The 18,077-nt window shown below is 37.7% G+C and overlaps 1 protein-coding gene across 4 annotated transcripts in view; it reads right to left on the minus strand.

Annotated features, from left to right (window-relative positions):
- LOC100026548 (phospholipid-transporting ATPase ABCA3-like) overlaps positions 1–18,077 on the minus strand; it is a 314,104-nt gene that overhangs the window by 173,289 nt on the left and 122,738 nt on the right. The window lies entirely within an intron of this gene.

Below are 18,077 nucleotides of genomic sequence, written 5' to 3' on the forward strand. Positions count from 1 at the left end.
GATACCCCCTACTTTCTGAAAATTTGAGCTCAATAATGTGACTTGTCCTTAAAGTAAAGTCACACCAGAATAATCTTATTTCTTTTTATCTTTTTCTTTTTTTAAATAATATTTTATTTGATCATTTCCAAGCATTATTCATTAAAGACAAAGATCATTTTCTTTTCTTCCCCCCCTCCCCCCATAGCCGACGCGTGATTCCACTGGGTGTCACATGTGTTCTTGATTCAAATCCATTTCTATATTGTCAATATTTGCATTAGAGTTTCGTTTAGAGTCTCTCCTCTGTCATGTCCCCTCAACTGCTGTAGTAAGCCAAATGCCTGCTTTTCCTCGGTGTTTCCACTCCCATAGTTTATCCTTTGCTTATGCATAGTGTTTTTTCTCCTAGATCCCTGCAGATTGTTCAGGGACATTACACCGCCACTAATGGAGAAGTCCATTATGTTCGATTATACCACAGTGTGTTTGTCTCTGTGTACAATATTCTCCTGGTTCTGCTCCTCTCGCTCTGCATCACTTCCTGGAGGTCGTTCCAGTCTCCATGGAATTCCTCCACTTTATCATTCCTTTCAGCACAATAGTATTCCATCACCAACGTATACCACAATTTGCTCAGCCATTCCCCAATTGATGGGCATCCCCTCGCTTTCAAGTTTTTGGCCACCACAAAGAGCGCAGCTATGAATATTTTTGTACAAGTCTTTTTGTCCATTGTCTCTCTGGGGTACAGACCCAGCAGTGCTATGGCTCGATCAAAGGGTAGACATTCTTTTGTCACCCTTTGGGCATAGTTCCAAATTGCCCTCCAGAATGGTTGGATCAATTCACAACTCCACCAGCAATGAATTAATGTCCCCACTTTGCCACATCCCCTCCAGCATTCATTACTTTCCTTTGCTATCATGCTAGTCAGTCTGCTTGGGGTGAGGTGATACCTCAGAGTTGTTTTGATTTGCATCTCTCTGATTATAAGAGATTTAGAACACTTCTTCATGTGCTTGTTAATAGTTTTGATTTCTTTATCTGAGAACTGCCTATCCATGTCCCTTGCCCATTTATCAATTGGAGAATGGCTTGATTTTTTGTACAATTGATTTAGCTCTTATAAATATGAGTAATTAAACCTTTGTCAGAGGTTTCTATGAAGATTTTTTCCCAATTTGTTGTTTCCCTTCTGATTTTAGTTATATTGGTTTTGTTTGTACAAAAGCTTTTTAGTTTGATGTAGTCAAAATTATTTATTTTACATTTTGTGATTCTTTCTATATCTTGCTTGGTTTTAAAGCCTTTCCCCTCCCAAAGGTCTGACATGTATACTATTCTGTGTTTACCCAATTTACTTATGGTTTCCTTCTTTATGTTTAAGTCACTCACCCATTTTGAATTTATCTTGGTGTAGGATGTGAGGTGTTGATCTATTCCTAGTCTCTCCCACACTGTCTTCCAATTTTTCCAGCAGTTTTTATCGAATAGTGGATTTTTGTCCCAAAAGCTGGGATCTTTGGGTTTATCGTATACTGTCTTGCTGAGGTCGCTTTCCCCCAGTCTATTCCACTGATCTTTTCTGTTTCTTAGCCAGTACCAAATTGTTTTGATGACTGCTGCTTTGTAATATAGATTTAGGTCAGGGACTGCAAGTCCCCCCTCATTTGTGTTTTTTTTTTCATTATTTCCCTGGATATCCTTGATCTTTTGTTCTTCCAAATGAACTTTGTTATGGTTTTTTCTAAATCAGTGAAGAAGTATTTTGGTAGTTCAATGGGTATGGCACTAAATAGATAAATAACTTTGGGTAGGATGGTCATTTTTATTATATTGGCTCGTCCTATCCATGAGCAGTTAATGTTTTTCCATTTGTTCAAGTCTAGTTTTAGTTGTGTGGCGAGTGTTTTGTAGTTGTGTTCATATAGTTCCTGTGTTTGTCTTGGGAGATAGATTCCTAGGTATTTTATTTTGTCTAAGGTGATTTTGAATGGGATTTCTCTTTCTAGTTTTTGCTGCTGAGCTGTGTTGGAGATATATAGAAAAGCTGATGACTTATGTGGGTTTATTTTGTATCCTGCAACTTTGCTAAAGTTGTTGATTATTTCAATTAGCTTTTTGGTTGAATCTCTAGGATTCTTTAAGTAGACCATCATATCATCTGCAAAGATGGTCTCCTCCTTGCCTATTTTGATGTCTTCAATTCCTTTATCTTCTCTAATTCCTACTGCTAGTGTTTCTAGTACAGTGTCAAATAATAGAAATGATAATGGGCATCCTTCTTTCACTCCTGATCTTATTGGGAATGCATCTAGTTTATCGCCATTGTAGATGATATTAGTTGATGGTTTTAGATATATACTGTTTATTATTTTTAGGAACGACCCTTCTATTCCTATGCTTTCTAGTGTTTTTAATAGGAATGGGTGTTGTATTTTATAAAAGGCTTTTTCTGCATCTATTGAGATAATCATGTGGTTCTTGTTGGGTTGCTTGTTGATGTGGTCAATTATGTGGATGGTTTTCCTAATATTGAACCAGCCCTGCATCCCTGGTATAAATCCTACTTGATCATAGTGAATGACTCTTCTGATCACTTGCTGGAGTCTTTTTGCCAGTATTCTATTTAAGATTTTTGCATCTATATTCATGAGGGAGACTGGTCTATAGTTTTCTTTCTCTGTTTTTGACCTGCCTGGTTTTGGAATCAGTACCATGTTTGTGTCATGAAGGATTTTGGTAGAACCCCCTCTTTCCTTATTATGTCAAATACTTTATATAGTATTGGGATAAACTGTTCTCTGAATGTTTGATAGAATTCACTGGTGAATCCATCAGGCCCTGGGGATTTTTTCTTAGGAAGTTCTTTGATGGCCTGTTGGATTTCATTTTCTGATATGGGATTATTTAAGAATTCTATTTCCTCTTCTGTTAGTCTAGGCAGCTTGTATTTTTGTATACATTCATCCGTATCACTTAAATTGGTGTATTTATTGCCAAATAATTGGGCAATGTAATTTTTAATGATTGCCTTAATTTCCTCCTCATTGGAGGTGATGTCCCCCTTTTCATCTTTGATGCTGTTAATTTGCTTTTCTTCCTTCCCTTTTTAAATTAGATTGATCAGTACTTTGTCTATTTTGTTTCTTTTTTCAAAGTACCAGCTTCTTGTCTTATTTATTAAATCAATAGTTCTATCACTTTCGATTTTATTAATTTCTCCCTTGATTTTTAGGATTTCTAGTTTTGTTTTCTGCTGGGGGGTTTTAATTTGGTCAATTTCGAGTTTTTTTTATATGTATTTCCAATTGATTGATCTCTGCTCTCCCTAGTTTGTTAATATATGCACTCAGGGATATGAATTTACCTCTGATTACCTTCCTGTAGGATTTTTTCTTTTGTTTGATAGCTTTGAAATTTGGCAATTACATTCCTGGGAGTTGTCTTTTGGGGGTTTAGTGTAGAAGGTGTTCTGTGAGCTCTGTCAGTGGCTGTATTGCCCCCTTGTTCTAGAATCTCTGGGCAATTTTCTTTGATTATATCTTGTATCACCATGTCCAGTTTGGTGTTTATTTCTGGCTTTTCTGGGAGTCCAATTATTCTTAAATTATCCCTTCTCCCTCTATTTTCCAGATCTATCACCTTGTCGGTGAGATATTTTATGTTCTCTTCTAATTTCTTGGTATTTTGGCTTTGCTTTACTAATTCTTGCTCTTTTACACGATCGTTGTCTTCCAGCTGCCTGATTCTGGCCTTTAAAACCTGGTTTTCCTTTTCAGTTTCATCATACCGGTTTTGTAGATGCGTCAATTTCTTTTGCATTATTTCCAACTTTTCCTCCCAGAAGGCTTCCATCTTTTTGGTCATTTCTGATTCAAATTCTTCATAGGTTTGTGGAGAGTTTCCATTTCCTTTGGAAGGTTTTGGAGCATTTTCTTGTATATTATCTTCTATCTGCTCTGTATTTTGTATTTTGGCTCCATAGAATGTGTCCAAAGTCGCCCCTTTCTTCTTATTTTTCTTGGTATTTTGGGGCTTCTGTGCTTTTGTGGAGTTTGCCATCTCTGAATGTCGAGGATTAGCTTTTCTTATCTCTGTCTGGTGTTCAGAGGCTTTAGTCCTGGGCAGATTGTCGGTTCTATGAGCTTTCCCTGGGTTAAACTGAATATGCCTCACTGGAACTGGAATGGAAGGGTCGGACCACGTTGCTTTCCGGAAGTTGCCTTCAGAATCGCTGGCCGTGAGGCTGTTTCGTCGGCCTGCGGGGGGATGGCCTGCAGCTTCCCCAAGCTCCGAGGGCAGGGACTTTCACTGAGACTTGGATAGCAGGATCCAGCCCGTGAGGCTGTCTTGCTCCAGGCAGTGACTTTCAATGGGAATCCGATAGAAGGCCCTGAGGGTTGTTGTTCTGAGGACCATGCTCTCTGAGCCGGGCAGGGCTGCGGCTTCCCGGAGCCTTGGACTCTGAGCTCCTACCCCTTAGGTCCGAGTGATCTCGAGTTCTGGCTTTTGAGGGGAGCCGTACCTTTTGATCCGGGTCCAGGTCCAGGAGGAGGGTTCCCAGGGTCTGTGCTGTTGATCGTTTTGAATTTCGGCGCCTTAGGAGCTTATAGTTTGAGATCGGTCGGGAAGGGTTTTCCAGAGATCTGAACTTTAGCTTTCTCTAAGCCGCCATCTTAACCGGAAGTCAGCTATGAATATTCTTGTACAAGTCTTTTTCCTTATTATCTCTTTGGGGTACAAACCCAGCAGTGCTATGGCTGGATCAAAGGGCAGACAGTCTTTTATCACCCTTTGGGCATAGTTCGAAATTGCCCTCCAGAATGGTTGGATCAATTCACAACTCCACCAGCAATGAATTAATGTCCCCACTTTGCCACATCCCCTCCAGCATTCATTACTTTCCATAGCTGTCATGTTAACCAATCTGCCAGGTGTGAGGTGATATCTCAGAGTTGTTTTGATTTGCATCTCTCTGATTATAAGAGATGTAGAGTACTTTTTCGTGTGCTTATTAATAGTTTTGATTTCTTTGGCTGCGAACTGCCTGTTCATGTCCCTTGCCCATTTGTCAATTAGAGAATGGCTTGATTTTTTGTACAATTGATTTAGTTCTTTATAAATTTGAGTAATTAAACCTTTGTCAGAGGTTTTTATGAAGATTGTTTCCCAATTTGTTGCTACCCTTCTGATTTTGGTTACATTGGTTTTGTTTGTACAAAAATTTTAAATTTGATGTAATCCAGATTATTTATTTTGAATTTTGTAACTCTTTCTAATTCTTGCTTGGTTTTGAAGTCTTTCCCTTCCCAAAGGTCTGACATCTATACTATTCTGTGTTCTCCTAATTTTCTTATAGTTTCCTTTTTTATGTTCAAGTCATTCACGCATTTTGAATTTATCTTGGGGTTAGGATGTGAGGTGTTGATCTAAAGCTAACCTTTCCCACACTGTCCTCCAATTTTCCCAGCAGTTTTTATGAAATAGTGGATTTTTGTCCAAAAAGCTGGGATCTTTGGGTTTGTTATATACTGTCTTACTGAGGTTGCTTGCCCCCAGTCTATTCCACTGATCCTCCTTTCTGTCTCTTAGCCAGTACCAAATTGTTTTGATGACTGCTCCTTTATAATATAGTCTGAGATCTGGGACTGCAAGACCCCCTTCCGTTGTATTTTTTTTCATTATTTCCCTGGATATCCTTGATCTTTAAAGTTCTTCAAAATGAACTTTGGTTTTTTCTAAATCAGTAAAAAAAAATTTTGGAAGTTCCATGGGTATGGCACTAAATAGATGAGTTTGGGTAGGATGGTCATTTTTATTATATTGGCTCGTCCTACCCATGAGCAGTTAATGTTCTTCCAATTGTTCAAGTCTAGTTTTAGTTGTGTGGAAAGTGTTTTGTAGTTGTGTTCATATAGATCCTGTGTTTCTCTCGGGAGATAGATTCCTAAGTATTTTATTTTGTCTAAGGTAATTTTGAATGGGATTTCTCTTTCTAGTTCTTGCTGCTGAGCTCTGTTGGAATTATATAGAAATGCTGATGACTTATGTGGGTTTATTTTGAATCCTGCAACTTTGCTAAAGTTTCGATTAGCTTTTTGGTTGAATCTCTAGGATTCTTTAAGTAGACCATCATGTCATCTGCAAAGAGCGATAATTTGGTCTCCTCCTTGCCTATTTTAATGCCTTCAAATTATTTTTCTTCTCTAATTGCTACTGCTAGTGTTTCTAATGCAATGTCAAATAATAGAGGTGATAATGGGCATCCTTGTTTCACTCCTGATCTTAATGGGAATGGATTTAGTTTATCCCCATTGCAGATGATATTAGTTGATGGTTTTAGATATATACTGTTTATTATTTTTAGGGATGACCCTTCTATTCCTATGCTTTCTAGTGTTTTTAGTAGGAATGGGTGTTGTATTTTACCAAATGCTTTTTCTGCATCTATTGAGATAATCATGTGGTTCTTGTTGGTTTGCTTGTTGATGTGGTCAATTATGTGGATAGTTTTCCTAATGTTGAACCAGCCCTGCATCCCTGGTATAAATCCTACTTGATCATGGTGGATGACCCTTCTAATCACTTGCTGGAGTCTTTTTGCTAGTATCCTATTTAAGATTTTTGCATCTATATTCATTAGGGAGATTGGTCTATAATTTTCTTTCTCTGTTTTTGGCCTGCCTGGCTTTGGAATTAGTACCATGTTTGTGTCATAAAAGGAGTTTGGTAGAACTCCGTCTTTGTATATTATGTCAAATAGTTTGTATAGTATTGGGATTAACTGTTCTCTGAATGTTTGATAGAATTCACTGGTGAATCCATCAGGCACTGGGGATTTTTTCTTAGGAAGTTCTTTGATGGCCTGTTGGATTTCTTTTTCTGATATGGGATTATTTAAGAAATCTATTTCTTCTTCTGTTAGTCTAGGCAATTTATATTTTTGTAAATATTCATCCATATCACCTAGGTTGGTATATTTATTGCCATATAGTTGGGCAAAGTAGTTTTTAATGATTGCCTTAATTTCCTCTTCATTGGAGGTGAAATCCCCCTTTTCATCCTTGATGCTGTTAATTTGCCTTTCTTCTTTCCTTTTTTAAATTAGATTAACCAGTACTTTGTCTATTTTGTCTGTTTTTTCAAAGTACCAGCTTCTAGTCTTGTTTATTAGCTCAATAGTTCTGTCACTTTCGATTTTATTAATTTCTCCCTTAATTTTTAGGATCTCTAGTATGGTTTTCTTCTGGGGGTTTTTAATTTGTTCGTTCTCAAGTTTTTTGATTTGCATTTCCAATTCCTTGATCTCTGTCCTTCCTAATTTGTTAATATATGCACTCAGGGATATGAATTTTCCTCTAAGTACTGCCTTGGCTGCATCCCATAAGGTTTGAAAGGATGTTTCGCCTTTGTCATTTTCTTTAACTAAACTATTAATTGTTTCTATGATTTCTTCTCTAACTATCTGATTTTGGAGTATCATGTTATTTAATTTCCAATTAATTTTTGATTTGGCTCTCCATGTACCCTTGCCGATCAATATTTTTATTGCCTTGTGATCTGAAAAGGCTGCAGTTATTATTTCTGCTTTTCTGCATTTGTGTACCATGTTTCTGTCACCTAGTGTATGGTCAATCTTAGTGAATGTGCCATGTGGTGCAGAAAAGAAGGTGTATTCTTTTTTGTCCCTATTTATTTTTCTCCATATGTCTATTAACTCTAATTTTTCTAAGATTTCATTTACCTCTTTTACCTCTTTCTTGTTTACTTTTTGGTTTGATTTATCTAAATTTGATAGTGGTTGGTTCAAGTCTCCCACTAATATGGTTTTATTGTCTATTTCCTCCTTCAATTCTCCTAGTTTCTCTATTAAAAATTTGGATGCTATACCATTTGGTGCATACATGTTGATTAGTGATATTTCCTCATTGTCTATAGTCCCTTTTAGCAGAATATATTTACCTTCCCTATCCCTTTTGATCAGGTCTATTTGTGCTTTGGCTTTGTCATATATCATGATTACCACTCCTGCCTTCTTTCTATCAGTTGAGGCCCAAAAAATCTTACTCCAACCTTTAATTCTAACCTTGTGGGTGTCAACCCGTCTCATATGTGTTTCTTGAAGACAACATATGGTAGGGTTTTGGATTCTAATCCAATCTGCTATTTGTCTATGTTTTATGGGTGAGTTCATCCCATTCACGTTCAAAGTTATGATTGTCATTTGTGGATTCGCTGGCATTTTGATATCTTCCCCTAGTTCTGACCTTTCTTCTTTAGCTTTCTCCTTTTGAACCAGTGATTTACTTTAGGTCAGTCCCCCTAGTCCGCTCCCTTGAGATGCTTCCCATTCTAGCCCCTCCCTTTTTATGCTCCCTCCCCTTCCCCCCTCTTCTTCCCTCCCATTTTATATTCCCTCCCCCTCCCCCTCCTTAATTTTCCTTTCTTTCTTGCCCTAATGGGTAAAACAGAATTCAGGATCCCACTGGATCTAGATGTTCTTCCCTCTCAGATTTGATTTCACTGAGAGTAAGGTTTAAGTAATTCCACTTCACACTGTCTTCCTCTCCTTCTCATATGAGAGTTCTTCCCCTCCCCTTCCCATGTGTATCTTTATATAGGAAAGATTATTCTATTGAGTCCCACCTTATTTCTTGAAGTTAATCTTAGTATTATCGATGGTTCCCCCCTCCCTTTTCCTTTCTTTGCCCCCACTTTCCCCAAATCTTCTTAATGCCCCAATCTTTCCCTATGCATGTTTCTTCTAACTACTCTTATGATGCTACAATTTATGAGTTACACAAAGCATTTCCCCCACATATTAATATATATAATTTGATGTAAATGTAGTCCTTATAGAAGAGAGTTTGACTTAAAGAAAAAGATAAGATTTATCTCCTTTTCCCTTTCTTTCATATTTATCTTTTCATGTTTCTCTTGCTTTCTGTGCTTGGATATCGAACTTTCCACAGAGCTCTGGTCTTTTCTTAGCAAATTCTTGGAAATCTTCTATTTTGCTGAGTGCCCATACTTTCCCCTGGAAGTATATAGTCAGTTTTTCTGGGTAGTTGATTCTTGGTTGGAGACCCAGTTCTCTTGCCTTTCTAAATATCGTGTTCCATGCTTTGCGGTCTCTTAGTGTGTTAGCCGCTAAGTCGTGTGTGATCCTTATGGGAGCCCCCTTATATCTGAAGCTCCTCTTCTTGGCTTGTTGTAGGATTTTCTCCTTTTCTTGGAAGCTCTTGAATTTGGCAATTACATTCCTAGGGGTTGTCTTTTGGAGATTTAGTATAGAAGGTGTTCTATGAATCCTTTCTATTTCTATTTTGCCCCCTTGCTCCAGAATGTGGGGGCAATTTTCTTTTATAATCTCCTGTAGAATAATATCGAGTTTATTGTTTATCTCTGGTTTTTCTGGGAGACCGATAATTCGGAGGTTTTCTCTTCTTCCTGTATTTTCGAGATCGGTGACCTTCTCAGTGAGATATTTTATGTTTTCTTCTAATTCATTAATTTTTTGGGTTTGCTTTATTGATTCTTGCTGTTTTATCATCTCGCTTTCTTTCAGTTGCTTGATTCTGGTTGTTAGGGACTGGTTTTGCTTTTCAGCTTTGTCTGCCCTTCTATTGGATGCTTCGAGTTCTTTTTCCAATTGAGCAGTCTTATCTGTCAGACTGCTGATCTCTTTCTCCCATTTTTCTTTCCAGGTTTCCATCTTTTGGATAAGTTCCAGTTTGAGATCTTCCAGAGCTTGTTGATAGTTTCCATTTTGGGAGGCATGTTCTGATTTTTTTTTGGATTTCCTCCTCATTCTCCTCTTTTCCTTGGGTACTTCCACCATAAAAGTTTTCAATAGTCACTTTTTTCCCTTTCTTCCTGGAGGCTTGATTTTGGGCCATGTGAGCCATCCCTTTGGTGGTTTTATTCCCCTTTCCTTTTTGGTCTGGGGTCTGGGTTATATGGGTGGTTTTTCTGTGAATTTAGGTTGCTTCAGACTAGTTCTTCCCAGCCTCCGAGGTTTCTTAGAGTGCTGGGTCCCTGATCACAGCCACACTGCCCAGGAGTTCAGCTCCGCCCAGATAATCAGCGGGTGGTCCGCCCCTGGTGTTTAGCTCCACGGAGATGTTCAGCGCAGCCGCCCCAAGTACAGCTCCACTGACCCCCATAATCAGTGCCGGGTTCTCCAGTGAAACCGCCCTGAGACGTTTTTTACTGGCAGTCCCCAGATCCCAAGGGCCCTGGAGTGCCCCCCCCCAGACAGAGATGTTCCCCACTCACTCGCTGTCCTGGTGAGTGCTCAGGTAGCTCACTCTGGTTTGGTGGGGGAGGTGGGGTGGAGGAAGGGCGGCTCAGTTCACTTTTCTGTGCAAGCTTTTCCTCCTTATTATAGTGTGGAAATGTTCAAGCCCCACGTACCTTCACCTCTGTGGGATACTGGGGAGTCCTGTTCCACCAAAGGTGATTTTTATGCTCCTTTGATGTAGTCTATTTTGTTCGGTGCCGGGGAGAGGAAGCATGTGGCGTCTAGATTGCAGCCATGATTACCCGGAAGTCTCTATTGCAATATTCTGAAGATCATCTTGCAAGTAAAGGTACCAGATGCTCTGCCAGATGCTGTGATACTTTCTTGAACTGAACTATCAAGCATTAAAGTTCTACAACAGAGTGTAACTCTGATGACCTGACTAAATTGTTCACATGTCAAATGCATGTTTCCTTAAAAGGATATTTTATAAAGTTCACAAAAAGGCAAGTGCTCACAAAGAGGTCAGAAAAAGTGAAACAAGAAGGGGGTGGAGTCAAGATGATGGCCTAGAAGCAGCAGAAGTTCAGACCTCTGAATACCTGTCCTTACCGATCACAAACTGAATGCTGCAAGGGGACCGAAGATCAAACCTTAAAACAGGACAGAGCCAAGGAACCCTCCTGCTAGACTCAATCCAAAAGGTACACCACCCCCCAAAGTCGGAATCTAAGAACACTCGGGTTTAAGGGGAAGGCAGAAGGAAGGTCCCAGGACCCATTACCACCTACAGCTCTAAGCCTCCAGCTGCAGTGGGAACCTCTGGGCATGCAAAGGTGCTGGTCTGGAGGGTGTATCTTGCAGGCAGGGCTGTGCCAGGCTCAGAGCGTCGAACAAAGGCAATAGGGAAGGAACTGGAGAGGGAGCATTAGAGCAGGCAGCCTGGTCAGAGCATGGTGGAGACCTTCCATATTGCTCCAGCCTTCCAGAAAGTTTTGGCCTCACAGTACACCCAACCCAACCCAGCTGAACTTAATCCCATCAAAAGTCTTCAGAGGTCAGGGAAGCCCAAGCTCCAACACCCATCCCCCACAGACTGCTGGAGTTTAATCCAATTACAAAGCCTCCAGAGGACTGGGAAACTCAAACTCCAACACCCATCCCCCACAGACTACACGGAGAGATCTCCTGACAAAGGTACAGGAGAGGAGACTTACAGAAAGCCCCCAGACCAAAGAACATGAGAGGAGCAGGAGTACAGACAAATATGGGGATCAAAGAAGGGGTAAATATGAGCAAACAACAGAAAAAGAAGAAAGAAATTACAATTGACAGCTTCTATACAGGCAAATGGAACAGATGAGGAGGCAAGCAATAAAACAGAAATCCCAGCAAATTGGATACAGGCTTTGGAAGAACTCAAAATGCAATTCAAAACACAATTAAGAGAGGCTGAAGACAATTGGGAAAAGAATTTAAAAACTAAGATGAATCATCTGGAAACAGAAAATTGTGTCTTGAAAGCCAAAATCAACCAGCTTGAAAAAGAGGCAAAGGAGATGAAAGATGAGGCAAAGGAGATAAGAGATGAGGTAAAGAGGATTAAAGATGACCTCCAAAGAAAATCAAACCAGAAGGAGAAGGATGACCAAAAATCCAGGGATGAAACCCAATCTTTAAGAACTAGAATACAACAACTAGAATTAAGTGACCTTACAAGTCAGCAGGACACTATAAATCAAAACCTAAAAAATGAAAAAATTGAGGAAAATATGAAGCACCTACCAGAAGACAATGACAAAAGGAAAAGCCTGGACATAATACTACAGGAAATTATCCAAGAAAACTGCTCCGATATTCTAGAACAAGAGGGGAAAGTGGAGATTGAAAAAATCCACAGATCACCTCTTGTACTTAATCCCTAACTGACAACACCCATGAATGTTATAGCAAATTCAAGAAGTAACAGACCAAAGAAAAGATATTACAAGCTACCAAGAAGAAGTCATTCAGATACCATGGAACCACAGTGAAGATAATGCAGGATCTGGCTGCATCTACACTGAAGGACCAAAAGGCATAGAATATAATATTCCAGAAAGGAAGGGAACTAGGTCTACATCCAAGAATCAACTACCCAGCAAAACTGACTATATTCTTACAGGGGAAAGTATTGTCATTCAACAAAATAGGAGAATTCCAAGAATTTGTAAAGAAAAGACCAGACCTGAATAGAAAATTTGATGTCCAAGCACAGAACTCAAGAGAATCATCAAAAGATAATTAAAAAAGAGGGAATACAGAAAAACAAAACAAAAGAAAAAAGACCTTTTTTTAAAAAGAGACTCAATAAGTTGAAATGTTATGTATCCCTATAAGAGAAGAGGTCACTTGTAACTCTTCAAAATTGTTATTATTACCTGGGCAGCTAGAAGAATTACACTTAAGAGTGAATAGTGACAAACTGTATAGGATGAAATGACAAGACATAAGTATGTATATAGGTATATGTATGCATAAATACATATATATATGTGTGTGTATGTGTGTATACATATATTTATGTATACAACTAGAGCTAAAATGAGGTTAATACTAAAAGAAATGGGAAAAGAAACAAAAGGGGTTAGATTTGTATGTCACAAAAATGTCCCGCTCATGGCGGGAGGGGGGAGAACATCAATACACTGAAAGGGTAAAGAGATTGGAGACAGGAAATATCCAACTCTTACATACATTGAAATTGACCCAAAGTGGGAAGAACAATCCAATCCATTGGGTCAGAGAATAGATCTGCGCCCCATAGGGGAATAGAAGGGTAACAAACAGAGTGGTGGGGAGGGAAGCATTACAAAGGAGATAGAGGGTTAGGGTAGTTTTAGAAATACTGCAGGGAAAATAGGGGGGAATAAGAAAGAAGGCAGGTAGAAAGGGAAGTAAAATAAGGGTGAGAATTAGGAGAAATGATTAAAAACAAACATTGTAGAAGGAAATAGTGAAAGAAGATAAGGCAGGAACAGGAATAGAAATCAACACTCTGGGAAATACACAGTTAGTAATCATAACTCTGAAAGTGAATGCAATGAACTCACCCATAAAATTCAAGCAAAGAGCAGAGTGGATTAGAATAAAAAATCCTACAATATGCTGTCTACAAGAAACACACAAGAGGAAGGTAGATACTCATAGGGTGAAAGTAAGAGGATGGAGCAAAATGTATTGGGTCTCAACTGATAAAAAGAAGGCAGGAGTCACAATCATATCTGACAAAGCCAAAGTAAAAAGAAATCTAGTTAACAGAGATCGGGAAGGTAATTATATCCTGATAAAAGGTAGTATAGACAATGAGGAAATATCCATACTCAACATGTATGCACCAAATGGCATAGCATCCAAATATGTAAAGGAGAAACTAGAGGAGCTCAAGGATAAAATAGATAGAAAAACTATATTAGTGGGAGACCTGAACCTTCCTCTATAAAATTTAGATAAATCAAATAAAAAAATAAATGAGAAAGAGTTAAGAGAAGTGAATGAAATCTTAGAAAAATTAGAGTTAGTAGGCATTTGGATAAAAATAAATAGGAACAAAAAGGAATACATCTTCTTTTCAGTAGCACATGGCACATTCACAAAAATTGACCATGTATTAGGGCATAAAAACACTGCAAAGAAGTGCAAAAGAGCAGAAATAATAAATGCAACCTTCTCAGATCACAATGCAATGGAAATAATAATTAATAAGGGTACATGGAGAGTTAATTAAAAAATTAATTGGAAATTAAACAATATGATTCCCCGAAATCAGTTAAAGAACAAATCATAGAAATAATTAATAACTTCATTGAAGAAAATGACAATGATTACATATCCTTTCAAAATCTATAGGATGCAGCCAAAGCAGTACTCAGGGGGAAATTTATATCCTTGAGTTCCTATATCAACAAATTAAGGAGGGCAGAGGTCAATGAATTGGGCATGCAAATTAAAAAACTTGAAAGCAAACAAAGTGAAAATCCTCAGATGAAGATGAAATTAGAGATCCTAAAAATCAAAGGAGAAAGTAATAAAATTGAAAGTCAAAGAACTATTGATTTAATGAATAAGACTAGAAGCTGTTACTTTGAAAAAAAAATAGACAAAGTACTGGTCAGTCTAATTAAAAAAAGGAAAGAAGAAAATCAAATTGACAGTATCCAAGATGAAAACGGAGACCCTCTCATCTAATGAAGAGGAAATTAAGGCAGTCATTAAAAACTATTATGCCCAATTATATGGCAACAAATATGGCAATCTAGGTGATATAGATGAATACCTACAAAAATATAAATTTCCTAGACTAACAGAGGAAGAAATAGATTACCTAAACAACCGCATATCAGAAAAAGAAATTGAACAAGCCATCAAAGGATTCCCTAAGAAAAAAATCCCCATGTCCAGATGGATTCACAAATGAATTCTATCAAACATTCAAAGAACAACTAATCCCAATATTATACAAATTATTTGACAGAATAAGCAAAGAAGGAGTTCTACCAAATTTCTTTTACGACACAAATATGGTACTGATCCCAAAGCCAGGCAGGTGAAAAACAGAGAAAGAATACTATAGACCAATCTCCTTAATGAATATAGATGCAAGAATCTTAAAAAGGATACTAGCAAAAAGACTCCAGCAAGTTATCACGAGGGTTATTCACGATGACCAGGTAGGATTCATACCAGGAATGCAAGGATGGTTAAATATCAGGAAAACCATCCACATAATTGACCATATTACCAAGCAAACCAAAAAAAATCACATGATTATCTCAATAGATGCAGAAAAAGCCTTTGATAAAATACAACACCCATTCCTATATAAACACTAGAAAGTATAGGAATAGAAAGGCCTTTCCTAAAAATAATAAACAGTATATATCTAAAACCATCAGCAAACATCACCTGCAAAGGGAATAAGCTAGAAGCCTTCCCAATAAGATCAGGAGTCAAACAAGAATACCCATTATCAAATCTATTACTTAACATTGTACTAGAAACACTAGCAGTAGCAATTAGAGAAGAAAAAGAAATTGAAGGTATTAAAATGGGCAATGAGGAGACCAAGCTGTCACTCTTTGTGGATGACATGATGATCTACTTCTAGAATCCTAGAGAATCAACCAAAAAGCTATATGAAATAATCAACAATTTTAGCAAAATTGCAGGATACAAAGTAAATCCACATACATCATCAGCATTTCTATATATCTCCAACACATTTCAGCAGCAAGAATTAGAAAGAGAAATTCCATTGAAAATCACCCTAGATAAGATAAAATACTTGGGAATATTTCTGCCAAAACAAACACAGCAACTATATGAACACAACTACAAAATACTCTCCCCACAATTAAAACTCGATCTAAACAATTGGAAAAACATTGATTGCTCATGGGTGGGATGAGCTAACATAATAAAAATGACAATCGTACCCAAATTAATTTACTTATTTAGTGCCATACCCATTGAACTTCCAAAAAACTTTTTTACTGAACTAAAAAAAAATAACAATGTTCTTTTGGAAGAACAAAAGATCAAGGATATCCAAGGAAATCATGAAAATAAATGCAAAGGAAGGAGGACTTGCAGTCCCAGATCTCAAACTATACTATAAAGCAGTTGTCATCAAAACAATTTGGTACTGGCTAAGAGACAGAAAGGAGGATCAGTAGAATACACTTGGGGTAAATGACCTCAGCAATACATTCTATGACAAGTCCAAAGATCCCAGCTTTTCGGACCAAAACCCCTTATTTGATAAAAACTGCTGGGAAAATTGGAGGACAGCATGTGAGAGTTTATGTTTGGATCAACATCTCACACCGTACGCCAAGATAAACTCAGAATGGGTAAATGATCTGAATATAAAGAAGGAATCTATAAGCAAAGTAGGTGAACACAGAATAATATACTTGTCAGATCTTTGGGAAAGGAAAGACTTAGATTTAGAAAAAAATCACAAAATATAAAATAAATCATTTTGATTGCATCAAATTAAAAAGGTTTTGTACAAATAAAACTAATGCATCCAAAATTAGAAGGGAACCAAGAAATTGGGAAACAATCTTCATTACAAAAACCTCTGACAAAGGTCTAATTACTCAAATTTATAAAGAGCAAAACTAATTGTAGAAAAAAATCAAGCCATTCTCCAATTGATAAATAGGCAAGGGACATGAATAGGCAATTTTCAGCCAAAGAAATCAAAACTATCAATAAGCACATGAAAAAAAGTGTTCTAAATCTCTTATAATCATAGAGATGCAAATCAAAACAACTCTGAGGTATCACCTCACACCTAGCAGATTGGCTAACATGACAGCAATGGAAACTAATGAATGCTGGAGGGGATGTGGCAAAATTGGGACATTAATGCATTGCTGGTGGAGTTGTGAATTGATCCAACCATTCTGAAGAGCAATTTGGAACTATGCCCAATGATAGCTAAAAGACTGTCTGCCCTTTGATCCAGCACTGCTGGGTTTGTACCCCAAAGAGATAATAAGGAAAAAGACATTCAAAGATATTCATAGCTGCGCTCTTTGTGGTAGCAAAAGATTGGAAAATGAGGAGATGCCCTTCAATGTGGGAATGGCTGAAATTGTGGTATTTGATGGTGATGGAATACTATTGTGCTCAAAGGAATAATAAACTGGAGGAATTCCATGTGAACTGGAACAACCTCCAGGAATTGATGCAGAGTGAAAGGAGCAGAACCAAGAAAACTTTGTACACAGAGACTGATCCACTGTGGTACAATCGAATATAATGGACTTCTCCATTAGTGACAATACTGTGACCCTGAACAACCTGGAGGGATCTATGAGAAAGAAAACTATCCACATTCAGAGGAAAAACTGTGGGAGTAGAAATCCCGAAGAAAAACAACAGCTTCAATACATGGATCAAAGGGATTTGGTTGGGGATGTAGACTCTAAATGAACCTCCTAGTGCAAACATGAACAACATGGAAATAGGTTCTGATCAAGGACACAAGTAATACCCAATGAAATTGCGAGTTGCCTGCAGGAAGGTGGAGGGGAGGGAGGGAAATAATGTGATTATTATAACCAAGGAATAATGTTCTAAATTGACTAAATAAACTAATTTAAATGAAAAAAAAAAGAAAAAGTGATATAAGGACACACTGAAGAATTTTGCTATCATTTGGGAGGAAGAGAATTCACTGGCACAGGACCATCCAAGCATGTTGTGTACACACTGAAGGAGCCATTCTCTATGAGCAAAGCAGAATTGCAGTAGCTTAAAAGAAACATCAGATGTGTAAATTTAGACATCCCCACTTCAACTGTTTATTATAGACTATTTGTGCCAACGATGTGGTAGAATCCTCTGAGTTCATATTGGTCTGATCAGTCAACATCAGACACACTATATATTGACTTTGGCATAGAGATTTCATTTTGGACCTCTCCAAGTAAAAAAGACAACAACTGGTTCCAAAGAGATCAAAAGAAAAGGAAAAGAACCTATATGTACAAAAGTATTTATGTCAGCTCTTTTTGCGGTGCCAAAGAACTGAAAATTGAGGGGATGTCCATTAATTGGGGAACAGCTGAACAAGTTGTGGCATCTGATTGTGATATAAAAAAATGATGATAGTTTTGGAAAACCTGGGAAGACATATGAACTGATTCAAAAAGAACAGAAGTAGGAGAACAGCATACGAAATAGCCTTATAGTTATATTGTAATGATGATCAACTATAAAAGACATTCTCTCTGATCAATATAGTGGTACAAGATAAATCCAAAGGACCAATGATGAAAAGTGCTATCTCACCTCC

This window comes from Monodelphis domestica, chromosome 7, assembly GCF_027887165.1.
Source record: "Monodelphis domestica isolate mMonDom1 chromosome 7, mMonDom1.pri, whole genome shotgun sequence".
Classification (NCBI taxonomy): Eukaryota; Metazoa; Chordata; class Mammalia; order Didelphimorphia; family Didelphidae; genus Monodelphis; species Monodelphis domestica.